At 38.5% G+C, this 16,705-nt stretch overlaps 1 non-coding gene and 1 pseudogene across 1 annotated transcript; both read right to left on the bottom strand.

Moving 5' to 3' along the window:
* The window catches only part of LOC118840533, a 79,480-nt pseudogene that overhangs the window by 18,707 nt on the left and 44,068 nt on the right, over positions 1 to 16,705 (bottom strand).
* LOC118835069 lies at positions 15,691 to 15,798 on the bottom strand. The gene has a single exon (XR_005009423.1). It is a non-coding gene; the product is annotated as a U6 spliceosomal RNA (small nuclear RNA).

The raw sequence follows: 16,705 nt of genomic DNA, 5'->3' as shown, positions 1-16,705 counted from the left end.
CATAAATAACTATGATATAAGACTACATCATGTTCCATGAGAGAATAAATCATATGTATCTTTATCTAAGCTTTGGCAATTACATTTGTGATGAGTGGATTTAGAGGAGTAAATTCACATTCCAGGAAGTTGGCAGTTTATATGACATTGCAATTCTCCAGAGATTTAACAAAACCATAAATAAGTTTAAGAAACCAGTGGTGAAAGAGTTTTCTAAAGTCTTATTTTGCCCAACTCTTGGAGAGGAAATATTTTCTCCCTCAAAGAGAAGTACATCATACCTTTCTCTTGATCTGTGATTCTCTGTCTCTCTCTCTCTTTCTCTCCTCCCTCTCTGTTCATGTATCTATCTTCCTCTAACATCTCAAACTCCCAGTTTCATCACCAAGTTCCTATTTGTTGTCTGTAGAAGATACAAGGTGAAATAAGAGATCTGTCACAGAAGGCACATATCTGTGGTCACATAAACACATAAACACTTTCACTTTCAGTCATGCTCTCATTATTTGACCATTTGAGGCTGCTAATGTGGAGTAAGACAGGAGAGACTCTACTGAGTTCTGTCTGCCTGCTATGTTCATGGTCCACTCTACCAGGAAATGAGTTCCAGATGTGTGCTGGGCTGAGTCTGTAATAGAATCAGATTTGATAAATGTTCCCTCCAGCCTTTAGCTCAATTCTTTATCAGGCTCTTTGGAGAATGCTGGAAAAAGAGGATGGGGGAAATTCTAAGAATGTACCTCAGTGTTGTTTAGAGGTTTCAGCAGAGAGAGATAGATGTTCTCAGGGACTGCTGGGGTTTTTGTGTGAGTAAGTGAGTGTGTGTGTGTGTGTGTGTGTGTGTGTGTTTTGTCTGGAGGAGGGGAGCAGAGGAAAGGCAGAAAAAAAGAGATCCTGTTTCAGCTACAAAGAAAAGGTTTCATATAACCAATAGGCTGATGAAATTGAGGCAAAAATAAGTCGCAAAGTCTCACTCCAACCTAGGCAAGCCAATCAAATAAGGAGCAAAGGTCAGTGTCCTATCCTTAAGTCACCTTGGCCGTACTTAGATATTATTGGACTGTGAGAGCGATGTAACGTCCACATGAAGCACGTGACACAAGTACTTTGCAAATTTTTACTTAACAAAGTCTTAGCCAAGATAGTGCTAATCCTAATATTCCAGCTTTTTTTCAGACCCTTCATGTTTTGTTTTGTTTTATTTTACTTTATTTTGGTCTAGATCTATGATTGCATTGATGCAGGGAGCTCCTGGTATTCAAAGTCCCTCTCCCAGAGCAGATCAGCAACTCAGCCATAATTGACAATCTTAGGGAGAGTGCCAAACATGCCAGAGGTTTGGTTACTTGCCCCATAGTCGCAGAGCTAGGCTGTGCCAAAGTCAGGACATGAACCCAGCTCTTCCTGACTTTAAGGCCCACTATGCCAAGCGCTGTTGTTGTTTTTTTCCTATAGACTCTTAATGGGAGAAAGGGAATAAGCATTCATTAAGCACCTACTTTCTGTTAGACATTACGCTAATTACTTTACAAATATCATTTCATTTAATCCTTACAACAATGCTGGAAGGTAGCTACTTTTATCCCCTTTTTTACAGATGATGAAACTGAGGCAGACAAAAGGTAAGTGACTTGCTCAGGGACACATGACTAGTATGTTTCTGAAGCTAGATTTGAACCCAGGTCTTCCCGATCCCGGGTCTTCCCGATTCCAGGTCCAGTACTCTATCTATTTTGCTACCTAGCTGAAAAATCCAAAAAATGTTCAACCACTTTGTGAGGCAGCCGGGTGGTGCAGCAGATAGAGCATTGGGACTAAAGTCAGGAAGATATGCCTTTCTGATTTCAAATATGGCCAGATTTACTAGCTGTGTGACCCTGGACTCTGCCTCAGTTTCCTCATCTGTAAAATGAGCTGGAGAAACAAATGGCAAACCACTCCAGTATCTTTGCCAAGAAAACCTCAGATGGGGTCACAGAGTCAGACACAACTGAACAATAGCAACAGTATTGTTATATTTTTACTGTTAACAAGTTGATTTTAACATATATCAATGTGGCAAATGGGCACATATGTGATAAACATGTCTTTTTGAAATAAAAATTTCCCTGCCATGTTGCAGATGTGCGAAAGTTGAATGACCAGTCTAACCTCATTAGATTCCTTTAGGCCAATCCACTACTCACTGACAGATCATAGTGGCAGGCAACTCAAAAAATCACATGATGTAGTGGAAAGACCACTGGATTTGGCCAGACAGAGGGCCTAGATTTGAATGTTCACTCGCTAGCTTTCTTTCTCTGGGACTTTGGACAAGTGCATCACCCTGAAACTTAGGTCCCAGTGGAATCAATTCCAGCACTTCATGAAAGGACAGGTACTTGGGAGAAAAAAAAGAAACCCAATGAATATATTTAGCAGGATAAATCACATCCTTTTTCTGTCAGATGGGCAGAATCAATCCCAGGGGTTAGAAATGATGGTTTCATTTATGGAGAAGTGAAGAAAATCAAAGTAGATTTACAAGCAAGCTTTGTTAAGGAAGTGAGGCACCGGACATTAGCAGGACTTTCCTGAAGGGTTTTCTGTGTTTGATGGGTTGTGTATTTGGAGTTTTTGTTTTTAATTACCAGGTGGAGTGGTTCAACACATTGGTCAGGAAATCATTCAAAATTGGGCCCTTCCTGACCACAGTTAGCAAACCTCACCTCACTTCTAGGAGCTTTGGCAAACAGAAGCTAAGCCTATTTACCAGGGACCTGTGGTTCTCATGAAATAAATCACTACCACCCTTGGCATCCTTGAGACTCTTCTACTACAGAGATGGATTTGGCCGAATTACAGAAGTTAAAATGTCTCTTGGAGCTTGTTGAAGGGTAGCTAAGTTCAGAGCACAGGAGCAGGGCAATGTGGAAACTCTCTTTCCTTGGAGCTGACCCTTATGTGGCTTGTGGATTGAAGAAGGGATTCAAGTACTATTTCTTTCCATCCCACATCATACAGTCGAAAATTACCATTGAGTACTTAAACCAGAAGCTTCGGTACTTTTCCAGTTCTGTGGTGTTTAGAGGAGAAACATTACTGCTCCTAAAGCAGGGAAGGTTTTCCCAAAGGGAAACATTCATTTGAATAAGTAAGAAGACAATGTGTTTGCTTGCAAAATAATTTGCATGCTGTCAGCATATTCTTCTATAGAGCAATGTTTGTGTTCCAATAGTTTCTAAGGCAAAATATTTATTTGTTCTACCAACTCCCTAAACACGTAATCCTTTGATTTTTTTTTCCATTTCATTAACAAAGTTTGTACTTTAATTCTTGAACGGATCCATGTTCTCATCAACAGGAATAATCCCTCCAAAGATAAGGTTCACAGCTCTTCCATATTCTCTCATCTTGTAGTATTCTTATATATTTCTGCCCAAAAATCTTCCATTGAGATCAGAGAACTAGTTTTAGAATTAAAAGCAACCTTAAAGACCATCTGTTTCAACCCCTTCATTTTACAACTAAGAAATTGAGGCCCATGGAGTTTAATTGCCATGCTACTGATAACAAAGATAGTAAGTAGTAGAGGTGTCTACTCAATGTTCTAGGTCCTTCTTCTAGGTCTTTTACAATTATGTGCTTCACTAAGGTCATCCATATATGTTCTTGCTACAAACACAGTGCACTTTTTCTGATCATCCATTTCCTAGATCAGGGGTCGGCAAACTAGGGCCTGAAAGCCTGTTTTAGTATTGTCCAAGCTAAGAATGTTTTTACAATTCAAAATATCAGAAACATTTGTTTTAAAATGCAAAAACCATGCTTAGCATATAGCCATACAAAAACAGATGGGGAAGGAGACAAATCTGCTCCTAGGTGGTATATCTTATGCCATTTCTTGAATGCAAGCGAAGTTGCAACTACTCTGACTCCTGGGAAGGACACCCTCAAGCACCAGAATTATATGTGGATGAGGTCTGCTTTTCTCTTTGACTTTGTCCTCATCTTGGAGTAAAACTCCAGGGAAATCTCTAAAACAAAGCTTAATAGTACTCCTGTCTAGAATTTCCCTAAAAGTGGTCAACCTCTTCCACAAAGGTATTTCATACTGACCAATATCCAGAGTGATCAACAGGATGCCTCCTCTATTTTAACATACATGAAAGCAGCTAGAATTACCAGCTGCTCAGTATTGCCCTCCCTCCACCCTTGATATAAGTGACCCCAAACATAGTTCAGTGGAAAGGGTACTGGACCTGAAATAAAGAAGAGAGGACATCCCAAATTCTCTAAAAGCTGAAGGAATTCTCCACTTCCCTACCTATGTGGTCCAATAAGACCACAGGGAGTGCAGGGCTCTACTCAGCCCAAAGACTAATTGAAGCATCCTGTCTCATAGCAGAATATCTGGCTTACACCTATGTCACCTTCTCCCTAAAATAAGGAGGACCTGAGTTCAAAACTGGCCTTAGGTGCTAGCTGTATGACCCTGAGCAAGTCACTTAAGCCTGTTTGTCTCAGTTTCCTTATCTGTAAAATGAGCTGGAGAAGGAAATAGCAAACCACTCTGGTATCTTTTCCAAGAAAATCCCAAATGAGGTCATAGAGAGTCAGACACAACTGAAATCACTCAACAGCAATAAATTACTATTGGAAAAAAATAAGTAGTGTACGTTAAAATATATATATACATATGTATACACTCACTAAATAGAGAAATTCTGAGTTAATAATTCAAGGGATTAATTATATCCCCTGTTTTCCAAATGTTCAACCATCCTTCCATTTCTGGTATATATTCAGTTTAATCATAGGGAATAGGGACTATGCCCATGATTTCAATGGTAGAGAAAACTCCTGCATAAAGAAACTCTCTCTATCCATGTAGATCATTAACTTTTCTGTAAGTCATAGTCTTTGAGAGTTTCTTAGAGCACCAAGAGGTTAAGTGACTTGCCACAGATTACACAGCAACCATGTGTAAGAAGTGGGACTTGATCCCAGGTCTTTCTGGTTCCATGATCATCTTACTATATACTACTCCATCCATACATAATGAATAATTTTTCTATGTGTTCCTATAGATGGTTTTCTGAAATATTTTATACATTTTTACATCAGTATTCATTAGTTGCTTTGGTCTATAATTCTCTTTCTCAGCTTTATCTTTCTCTAGTTTAGGTTTTAGGACCATTGTACTCAAAAAATGTCATTTGGTAAACTGCTTTCATTGCTCATTTCTCTTTAAACATTTGATAGATTATAAACTTTAGCAGCAGAAACACATGCCTTGCCTTGGTGAGCCTGAGTCTATGGTTGCCTTCTCTTTTCTGTTTCCATCCCTAAGCATAGGTTAGTAAACAGCAATCCTGAGACATTTTCAACCTTGGTGACTGCCTCGAGAAGTACAGAGTTGAGTGGGTGCTGGCTGTCCAAGCAAAGTTATTTCCCACAATTATTTCTCAGAGAAGAACACCATTATCAGAAGGATTCAGCAATCAAGGGGAAAAAGTCAAAGCTGTGCCCTGGTTGAATAGAAACCCAGAAGTGCATTGTTCAGACAATGTAAGTCCAAAATTAAAGCAAAATACCCTAAATATCTGTTCCACTATCTTACCTTTGGGCTGTACTTCCTTGGAGAATATGATGAATGTAATAGGTTGTTGTTTTATGTTTTTCCTATATTTTTCAACTTGTGCTTCTGGGTCATTTGTTTTTTAAATATTTTCTATGGTGCATGAAGGAAATAAACAATTGTCCCAGATCTGATATTCCTATTGTACTTTGATATTCCTATTTTATTCTTTCTAGAAGGGACCACATTACCTGTTTTGGGGGGATTACATAGACATAAAACACGTTTAACTTATGTTGTTGAGATTTCCTGAAAGTTACTCAAGAGTGAGAGCAATTCAATTCAACTCAATTCAAAAAAACATTGATTAAACTCCTACTATGTGCCAGACACTGAAATTAAATATATCTAAAATAGAACTCATCATCTTCCCCCCAAGAAGTACCCTTCCTCCCAAACTTTCTTATTTCTGCTGAATATAACATCATTTTTATAATATTTTATTCTCCCCCAATTACATGTTAAAATATTTTTTAATGTTTTTATAGTTCTGAGTTCCAAATTCTATTACTCATTCCCTCCCTCACTCCCCTTCCCCCTCCCTAAAATGGTAAGTAATCCAATATAGTTGATATATGTGCAATCATGTAAAATATTTCCATGTTAGTCATTTTGTATGAGAAGACAGGAAGGAAGAGAAGGAAGAAAGAAAGAAAGAAAAAGAAAGCATGCTTTAGTCTGTATTCAGACAGTATCAGTTCTTTCTCTGGAGGAGGATAGCATACTTCATCATGAGTTCTTTGGGATTGTCTTGGATCATTGTATTGCTGAGAATAGCTAAGTCATTCATAGTTAATCATCATGCAATATTCTTGTTACTGTGTGCAACATTCCCTTGGTGCTACTCACTTCACTATGCTCATTTAAGTCTTGTCAGGTTTTTTCTGAAATCATCCTGCTTGTCATTTCTCTCCCCACTCCCTGCAACTTAACAGTATTTTATTTTTTCCAATTACATGTCAAGATAGTTTTCAACTTTCACTTTTAAAAGATTTTGAGTTCCAAATTTTTCCACTCCTTCCTCCACCCAAGATGACAAGCAATTTAATATAGTCTATACATGTACAATCATATTAAACATATTTCCACATTAGTCATGTTGTGAAAGAAGAATCAGAACAAAAGGGGAAAACCATGAGAAAGAAAAGACAAAAGAAAAAAAATGGTATGCTTCAATCTGCATTCAGACTCCATAGTTCTTTCTCTGGATGTGGATAGCATTTTCCATCATGAGTCTTTTGGAATTATCTTAGATCATCGCATGACTGAGAAGAGCTAAGTCTACCAAAGTTGATCATTGAATAATGTTTCTGTTACTATATACAATATTCTCCTAGTTCTGCTCATTTCACTCAGCATCAGTTCATAGAAGTCTTTCCAGGTTTTTCTGAAATCCTCCTGCTTGTCATTTCTAATAGCACGATAGTATTCTATTACATTCATATACCACAACTCGTTTAGCTATTCTCCAATTGATGGGCATCTGCTCAATTTCCAGTTCTTAGCCATGACAAAAAGAGCTTGTATAGCATCATTCTTTCAAGTCATTCACGTCTGTAATCTTGGACTCATTCTCTAATCTTCTGTCTTTCTTCCTGTCCATATTAAACTTATTCTGCCACTGGACTCCAATGACTCTGAAGAAGAGAGTGAGGCTGATGACTTTGCACAGCCCTGCCTCTCTTAAATCCAATTCACTTGCCAGTCAAGACATCACCCCCCCACCCCCGCCGATGTCATTGGTCCTCTTGAGAACAAAGGGCAAACAAGAAAACAACAACAATCCATATACAATCAGCTGCCCACTATCGCCAATTCTACCCCTACAACGTATTTTACATCTGTTCCTTGCTATTTTAATTGATCTTCCTGTCATTGGACCCAGACGGCTCTGGAGGAGAAAGTAAGGGTGGTGACCTTGCACAACCTTCCCTCACTGCAAGTCATGCCATCAATTCCCTGATGCCATGATCCTCTTCAAGAACGAAGGACAAACACAACAACAACACGGATCTCCCTGTCTCAAGCTTTTCTATTCTTCAATCCATCCTTCACACAGCTGCTAAAGTTCTCCCTAAAGATTTTCCTGCAGCACAGATCTGACCATGTCATTCCTTTACTCAAAATGCTTCAAAGATTCCCTCTTATTTCTAAGATAAAAAATTAACTCTTCTGGCATTTAAAGCCCCTCACAATATGGCTCCAGCCAACCTTCTAAGACAGTACAAATTACTCCCTTTCATGTGATCTATGTTCCAACTAAGCTGGTCTGCTTCTTGCTCCCTCTATATGGCATTCCACTTCCTATATGCAAAAGGCAACTGGTTGCTCAACGGATAGGGTGCTTGTCTTGGAGTCAGGAAGCCTGGGTTCAAATCCAGACTCTGATGGTTATTAGTTGTGTGGCACTGGGCATGTCACTTAGTCTCTTTTTGTCCCAGTTTTGTCAACTGTAAGATGGTGATAATAATAGTACCTACCTTGCTTGGTGCATAGTAGGTGATAAAGATACTTATTTACTTCTCTTCCTCTCTCCATGCCTTTGAGTAAGTTGTTCCTGATGCCAGGAATTCACCCCTTTCTCTCATACATTCTTTTCTCACTCTTAGAATCCTTAGCTTCCTTCAAAGCTTAATCTGTCCTCCTAGCTGTTAATATTCTATCCTTCCTCAAATCGTTTGCACTTATGCATGTATTTATATATTATCTCCCTCACAGTAAAATATAAGCTTTTGGGAACCAGGCATCCTTTTTTCTTTGTTGTATTTGTATAACCAGCATCTAGAATGATATCTTACGCATAGTAGGTGCTGATATATGCTCGTTGAATTGATCTATAAAAAGATGATTTTTACTCCCCCAGACAAATGTATTGATACTGTCTTCTTATTCATATTAATATTACAAGTGATGGGCTCATAAGGAATGGCATGCTCTAAGGGAAAGAACTATGAACAAAGGCAGAGTCAGGAGACATGAGTTCTAGTCCTGGTTCTGGCACTAAATAATGTTTGACCTTGGACAAATCACTTCACCTCTTTGAGAATCAGTTTCTTAACCTGACAAGGGAAGCGTTTAAACTAGTTGATCTCTAGGGTTCCTTTCAGCTTTATGATCTAAGGAACTACATAAAAGAATTCTCTTTACATTTGGCAAGTGGTGTCAATGAGATGGTACAGTGGAGAGTGTACTAGACCTGGAGTCAGGAAGACCAGAGTACAAATCCAGCCTTAGACACTTACCAGCTGTGTGACCCTGAGCAAGTCACTAAACCCTGTTTGCCTCAGCTCCTCATCTATAAAATGAGCTGGAGAAGGAAATGGCAAACCACTCCAGTATCTTTGCCAAGAAAACCCCAAATTGAGTCACAGAGAGTCAGATACAACTGAAAATGACTGAACAATAACAAATGGGGATGATAATCGCATCTACCTCCCAGGGTTGTTGTGATCACATTTGTAAAGTGCTTTATGAAGCTAAAGGCATTGTATAAATGCAATCATCATCATTATTTCCACCAAAGCAATAATAAGCACATTTTATATTTATTTTAATTTAATAAAAAATATTAAATGCTTGCTAATTATAAGACATTGTATTATTGTGAGTCCTGTTCTGTAGAAGTGGAAACTAGAGGACAGGGAGATTGACGGACTTGCCTAAAGTCACATAATAGGTAACTAGCAGGGTCAGGACTAGACATCCAATTTCTTGATTGTTAATTGCACTATTGTTCAATTCAATTCAATTTCATAAATATGCATTAAGCACCAACTGTATATCTGGCACTGTGTTAGGGAAGGGGACATAAAGACAAAAATAAAAGTCTCAGACCTGAAAGAGTTTATATTCCACTGGGTTCTACTGTTTTATAAAGGTCAAGAATAGGCTTTTGACCCTTTCTCTGTGTGAGGATGGTAAGAAGGAAGACAGCAGAAATCTCTTCATTCATTTAATATCTATTAAGCATTTTCTATGTGCAATGCCTTATCTTGAGTGTTGAGTGACATGTACAAATAATCAGCCCCTCTCTTGGAATCAGTTCCTAGCAAAGGCAGGAGGATATCCTCACATATGCTCATGACAGGGGAAATCTCTCCTTCCTCATCATGCATGGATGAGCAAAGTGTTGGTAGAGAACAGTAGGGTGCCTGTGTATTTTTCCAAGTAAACCGGGTATAGAGGAGCAGTAGCCTTGGGAAAGTGACATAGAGCTAGCCTAGCCTGAGAGAAAAGACTTAACCCCTGTGTATCCGACCCTTTACTTTGTTTTTAAAGAATTCTCACTGGCCTTGATCATCCCTAAAGTTATTGTCATTGTTTTTCAGTTGGTTCGGTGGTGTCTGACTCTTCATGACCCCATTTGGGATTTTCTTGGCAAAGATACTGGAGTGCTTTGCTATTTCATTCTCCAGCTCATTTTACAGATGAGAAACTGGGATAAATAGAATTAAACGACTTGCCCAGGGTCACACAACTAATAAGTGTCTTCTGAGGCCAGATCTGAAGTCAGGTCTTCCTGATTCCAGGCCCAGCACTCTATGCCCTGTGCCATCTAGCTGCCCCCAAAATGTGCTTATAAAGATTAAGAAATGTAAGAGAAAATACAACAAACTTGTAAAGAATGTGATTGTCATTCTTAAATAGCCACAATTTAGCAATCCATGACCAGCATTTAGTCTCTAGGCCTTGCCTTGGCCTAAAAAACTGACCCACCATTTATGTTGCCCTTACAGATGACTCTCCTTGGCTGTATCCAAACTAACTTTCCATTTGTAAAGCTAAGTCAGAAGACACCTGCTAAAAACATGTAAGCCTTTTATGCCTGGGTTTTTTAGCACTGTGTCTGGCATATAGTAAGCCAGATAAATATAAATATGTATTGATTACTAGTTGATTAAGAGCCCTATTCTATTCCACTGTCTTCCAACCAAATCTGAAATATGGAGTTCAGTTCTGGACCCCAGAGCTTAAGCATTGCTCTAGTTTGCTCTCTGCAGGGCAGAGGAGTAGGGCTCTGTTTGAAGGAGATGGAGAAAAGGAAGAGTTGGGGGTGGGGAGGAGGAGCAGGGAGACTGCTTAGAGAAGAGGCAGAGCCCCCACTAAGTCCGGAAATTTCCTGGGGAGGGTAAGTAAAACAGAATATGCTCGGTAAGACTGCACATACAAACAGCTGCTTTTAAATGGCATCTGTTTATTCAGAACTCTTAGGAGTTTACTCCCCCTGCCCCCAATGCAACCAGAAGTCTTAAGCACTTCCATTAGACGTCATTGCTCTGGGTGCTGCCTCCAGCCACCAGGAAAAGAGGAGCACTCCTGTCATGTCAAAATACAAGTTAGAACCAATATGGATGACTGACTGTCACTGCGGAATCCCAGAAAAAGCTGTCCATCATTATGAGGTTGTCATCATTAGGACTGCTTTGTTTCTTCAGACAGGGACCATGAGCATTCTAATGGAAAAAAAGAACTACCATCCTGGCCCCAACACTGATACCAATAGGGGGTGGCTGTTGTTTGGTTGTATCTGACTCTTCTTCACCCCGTAGCAGGTTTTCTTGGCAGAAATACTGGATGGGTTGGTCATTTCCTTTTCCAGGGGATTAAGGCAAATAGAGGTTAAGGGTCACGCAGCTAGTAAGTGTCTGAGGTAAGATTTGAACTCAGGAAGATGAGTCTCCCTCATTCTAGGTCCAACATTCTATCCACCGTGCTACCTAGCTGCCAGTCTTCAGAAATTTGACAGTGTATCACAGGGCCTGCTAGAGGTTCATTCCACTGTCAAATCTTGTGAGAATACATGATCAATTCCATGCCATTTTTCATTATCAATTGCCCATTTTTCATTATCGATTACTTACATTGTTCAGAATTGAGTCATTTCAATTTTGTGCCATATTTTTGCTCATTATTATTTTTCCTTCTAACTTTTTACCGATTCTAATTTTTGCTCTGATAAGTCAATATTCTGAGTATACACAGAAAATTTATTCAGGAATAAGTTTCAGATCAACAACGAGGCTTTTCTCCTGTTTGACAAATATAATCAATTCCATTTTCATGATGTTATTTGCTGTTCACTATGTGCAGCAGCGATCAGCTCTTTTCTTGAAGAAAATATGCATGATGAAGAGACACGAGCTTCTTTGTAATATACGGGCCTTTAGAATCTCTCATTCCTTTTTCCTGAAACATGCTTTCTCATATACATTGAGGTCCCGATTAGTACAAATAATAAATCACATGAAGTAGTCTCATTGATTTTCATCAGCTGGGCTAAAATAGCTTGAAAACCAGTATTAGAAAACAGCTTTAGTCACCTATGCTTTCTTATCTGACCTCCAATGAACTAGCAGCAATCTGGTTGTAGCCCCTCAGAGCACAAGGATTTCAAGGCTGATAAGGAGCATTGGTTTTAATTTAAAGTCCCCTTCTCCATCACATGGGCAGCTCAGTGACACAATGCTATTATCATCCCTATTTTATAAGTGAGGAAGATAAGGGAGAGAGAGGCTAAGTGTCTTGCTTAGGGTCACACGGCTAAGTGTCTGAGACAGAATTCAAACTCAGGTCTTCCTGACTCCAAGTCTACTGGCCTTCATCTGCCTCCTAACATATTAATTCATCAAATTCTATAGTCCCTTTATAGCAAGGAATTAGTAGTACATTCCAGAAAGGGGGATCTATATTCCCCTTGATATCAGTGTCTCATAAATAACAGCTCATATTTGTATAGCACTCTGAAATTTTCAAAAGACTTTCTTTTCAGCAACTCTGTGAAATATTTAGTACACATTATTATCCTCCAGCCCCTCCCCCCTTTTTTAACAGAAGGAGAAACAGAGGCTCTGTGGGAAAAAGTGATTTGTTCACATTCCCACTATTAATAGAGGCAACTGGGAGGTTCAATGGATACAGCACTGGACCAGGAGTCAGGAAGACCTAAGTTCAAATCCAGCCTCAAACACTTACTAGCTGTGCAACTCTGGGCAAGTCACTTAACCTCTATTTGCCTTAATCTATTGGAGAAGGAAATGGCAAATAGCTCCAGTATTCCTGCCAAGAAAATCCCCTATGGGGTGAAGAAGAGTCAGACTCAACTGAACAACAACAATACACTGTTAGTATGTGTGTTGGAGTCAGGGTTGTGGTTCTTTTTTTCTGTTATAGTGCTCATGTTCCCCATCTGAAGAAGTGAGGGAACACTTACTACCTATATGAACCTGGGCAAGTCAATTAACCTCAGTTTCCTCATCTATAAAACAGATGAGCTAGAGAAGAAAGTGGCAAATCATTCCATTATCTTTGCCAAGAAAACCCAAATGGGGTCATGCAGCGTAGGATGTGAGTGAAAATAACCGAACAACAACTAGTAAAGTTAACAACAGTCCCATCACCAGCATACTGGCCACTTGGTGCACAATTGGGTCATGTCAACCAATGAAACGAAGAAATTCAAAATGGCGCTCAGTCTCATGTGGTCCCTCCCACTTGTAAACCAATGGTGGCAAAAGTGGTAGAAAAAGGTGTAGAGGGTACAAAGAATTACAGAGTTTTTAAACTATAAACTTTAACTTCTTTAAAGTTAAATATAAATGTGAGATTGTTGCCCTTCGACCAATGAATGAACTGAAGGAACTGAATCCTGTCAAGCCTGCCATTTTCACCATTCAACATAAAGCAAACCCAAAGTATGAAAGAGACAGGAAGCTAAGTGAAGGATAAATCACTGTTTCTCTTTAGAGAACCATATAAAAGCATTTGTGCAGTTAGCTTTATCATACATCCAAAGCCAACAAGAAACATCATTTCATGGGATATTTAGTCATCTTGTGAAAAGTATTTGCAGAAAGACCACCATGAAAATAATTCCAGTCAGCACTCCAACATCTGTTGCAGAGACTGAAGAGGCAGAGAAATTCTACCAAGAACTCAAAAAAAATATTACAAATTAAATCAAGATATTTTTGGTGACTTCCATAAAATGATAGGAATAGATTAGGATGGTGAAAACTATATTCAAAAATAGGATTCAGGAGTAAAGAATTAAAGAAAGTAGAACTGAGCGTTGTAAACTAAAAATAAAAAAAGAAATTTAAAAAAGAAAAAGAAAAAAAAAAGAATGAGAGAAGGCAAAGATTAGTAGATTACACAGAAACGGCATACCTATGTATCCTGAAAAGTTTCTTTTAAAAAAAGAACCAGAAGGTTCTAGAAATGCCAAGCACCAAAAAACAACATAAAAATGAAATTGGTTATATTTTAACAGGAAGGAAATGATGCATAACTGATGTGGGAGTCATTTCTGAATCAGCTTTCTGTATATTGCCAAAACACTGAGTAATTAAAGCAAATGTGAAAATTAAAGCAAAGTCAGAAGGAATAACAGTGAGAAAAATATATGACATAAAAGTAAAATAACTACAACCCAACCTAATTTTAACCTAATTATCGATGCTAAAATGGCTTATAGATAGAAAAGTGGACATCAACACCAATGACAGTAATTTAATAAAGAAGTTTGACCAATGTAAATCAACTGCCATGAGAGGACCAAAATGAAGTCAAAAGTGCTGCAGTCAACAATCATTTTATTTACTTGCTGAGCTGTGATATATGGCAGCCAAAGGCAATACTGGCTTCTAATATAAACTCATTTATACAATCTTATGGAGAAAGATGGTGGGAGAGGATGAACAAACAGGAATTCTTTATAACAAAGAGATGCATTGAAGAGTAAAACCCATTAAAAGAAACCCATTAAAATGAAAGACCCAACTAAATAAGAGCATCTTGAGGGAATTTAAGGATGAGACTTTAAGGGAAAATGCTACTACTTAAAGATATTAAAAACAAAAAGTAGAAAATATCCACATAGTGGATTTTAAAAAGTATACTTTCATTGATACCTTGTTTTTTCATCACCTTTATTACCCAATAACCCTTCCTTTCTTTCCCCTCTGATAGAACAATCTCTTATAACAAAAGTTTTAAAAGAGGAAGAAAACAGTCCAGTACAACTCATCAACATATTGAATATGTCTGGTATTATGGGTAGTTTACCAAACCCATAGTCCTTGACTCCAAAAAGGTGGGGGGGGTACTGCCTTCTCATATCTCTTCTTTGGGGCTAAACTTGGTCATTTTACTTTAACAGCATTGTTTCATTTCTTTTCTTGTTATCTTCATTTACATTGTTGTAGTCATATTGTTTTCCTGTTGTTTTTCTCTTACTTTATATGAGTTTATGTTTGCCATGCTTCTCCATATTCACATTCATCATTCTTACGCCATGATAATATTCCATTACACTCATCCCACAATGTGGTTAATTCAGTCAATAGACATCGACTTTTTTCCCAATTCTTTGCTTCTACAAACAGGGCTGAAATAAATATTTGGGTGCACATAGGTACTTCTTTTTGTCCTTTTCCTCCTTGGGCTCTATGACCCAGTGGAATCTCTGGATCAAAGTGTATGGTCACTTTAGTCAATTTTTTACCATCATTCCAAATTGCTTTTCAGAATGTTGAACCAATTCAACACTCATCCAACAGTACATTAGCCTGCCCATCTTCCCACAACTCCTCCAACTATTCCCAGTTTTTGTCATTTTTGCCAATTTTCTCAGTGAGAGGTAAAACCTCAGAGCTGTTTTATTTGCAATTTTCTTATTATTAGTCATTTGAGGCATAATTTTCTATGATTATTAATAGTTTGCAATTCTTTGAGAAAAGTGTTTATATTCTTTAATGAAATATAGATATAAATATAGTATATGTACATATATATGGAAAGGAGCTTTGGTCTGATTTATTTTTTTGGTTGTCTATACATGTTAGAATCGAATCTGTTTCAGAGATTTTTGATATGATTTCTCTTTTTTTTAACAAGTCAACTGTTTCAGTTCTTTTCACTTTTTATCTTACTTATATTAACTATTTCAATGTAAATGCTTTTCTAATTTCATGTAAAAATTATCTATTTTTTTAATTACCTCTATCCCTTGTTTGCTTGAGAATTCATCCCCTAGCCGTAGCTGTGAAAGGCACCTGATACGATTCTCTTCTAAAACAATGGAAAGTCTCAAGCTTTTGGTGTCATCCTTGCTCAAAGACCATGTTAATAGTCGCTATATTATTCCATGTTAGATATGTATATTGCGGGAGTCATAATAACAATGATTAATTATTCCTAATAATAACTAGCACTTATGTAATGCTTTAAAAATGTTTGCAAAGCCTACTAAGTGCCTACTATGTGTCAGGTGCTGTTCACCGTCATTTGCACTGAGGATACTAAGACAAAAGGGAAATAATACCTACCCTCAAAGAACTTAAAGTCTGTCACGCTAGATGACATACATATGTAGTTACGTGTAGAGGGGCAGCTCTGAGAAAGTCCATTCTGGGATATAGATCCAGGCCAGGTTTTCCCTGGGGCCTGTTCTTGCCCTTGGGCTGATAGCTCAGCATGTGGGCTCTCCATACCCTGTGCGCCCCGCCCCCCCCAGCATACATGTGCTGTTTAGGATGAGGCCTCTCTAAGCCTCCTCGGTATACACGTGCTCTCTCCAAAACCCCCACAGCACACATGTGCTAAATACCACCTGTAGGCTATTAACACAATAGTGTTTACAGCAAAAGGGGAACAAAAGCAGGAGGAAGTCATGCAAAGGGGAAGTAAGCATGAGGAAGTCATGCTATATAACAAATGCTTTGCATGTGGATTTGTTGATTCTGCTTGCCTAAAGAAGTATATAAGCCCTGTCCCTCAGTTTTATACAAGGAGCTGTTCTTTACTCTTCCTCCTGGCCTGCGTTTTCTTTTCACTCTCTGCAGCATTGGGCCATCTCCAGCCATTTGGCGCCACAGCAGTTGGTGGCAGTTTTGTATAAAACATATACAATGTAATGTGGGTGGCACTAGTAGCTAAGGGGATCAGAAAAAAGCATCATGTAGAAACTGGTACACAAGCTTAAGGAAACTCCAGATTGTATGAGACAAGGGTAAGGAGGAAGTGCATTCCAGGAATACAGACGCTCAATGCAAAGGCATGAAAATGGAGCATGAGAACATGAGAAAC

This window comes from Trichosurus vulpecula, chromosome 1 (genome assembly GCF_011100635.1).
Source record: "Trichosurus vulpecula isolate mTriVul1 chromosome 1, mTriVul1.pri, whole genome shotgun sequence".
NCBI lineage: Eukaryota > Metazoa > Chordata > Mammalia > Diprotodontia > Phalangeridae > Trichosurus > Trichosurus vulpecula.
This window is presented reverse-complemented; position numbering and strand designations above follow the sequence as displayed.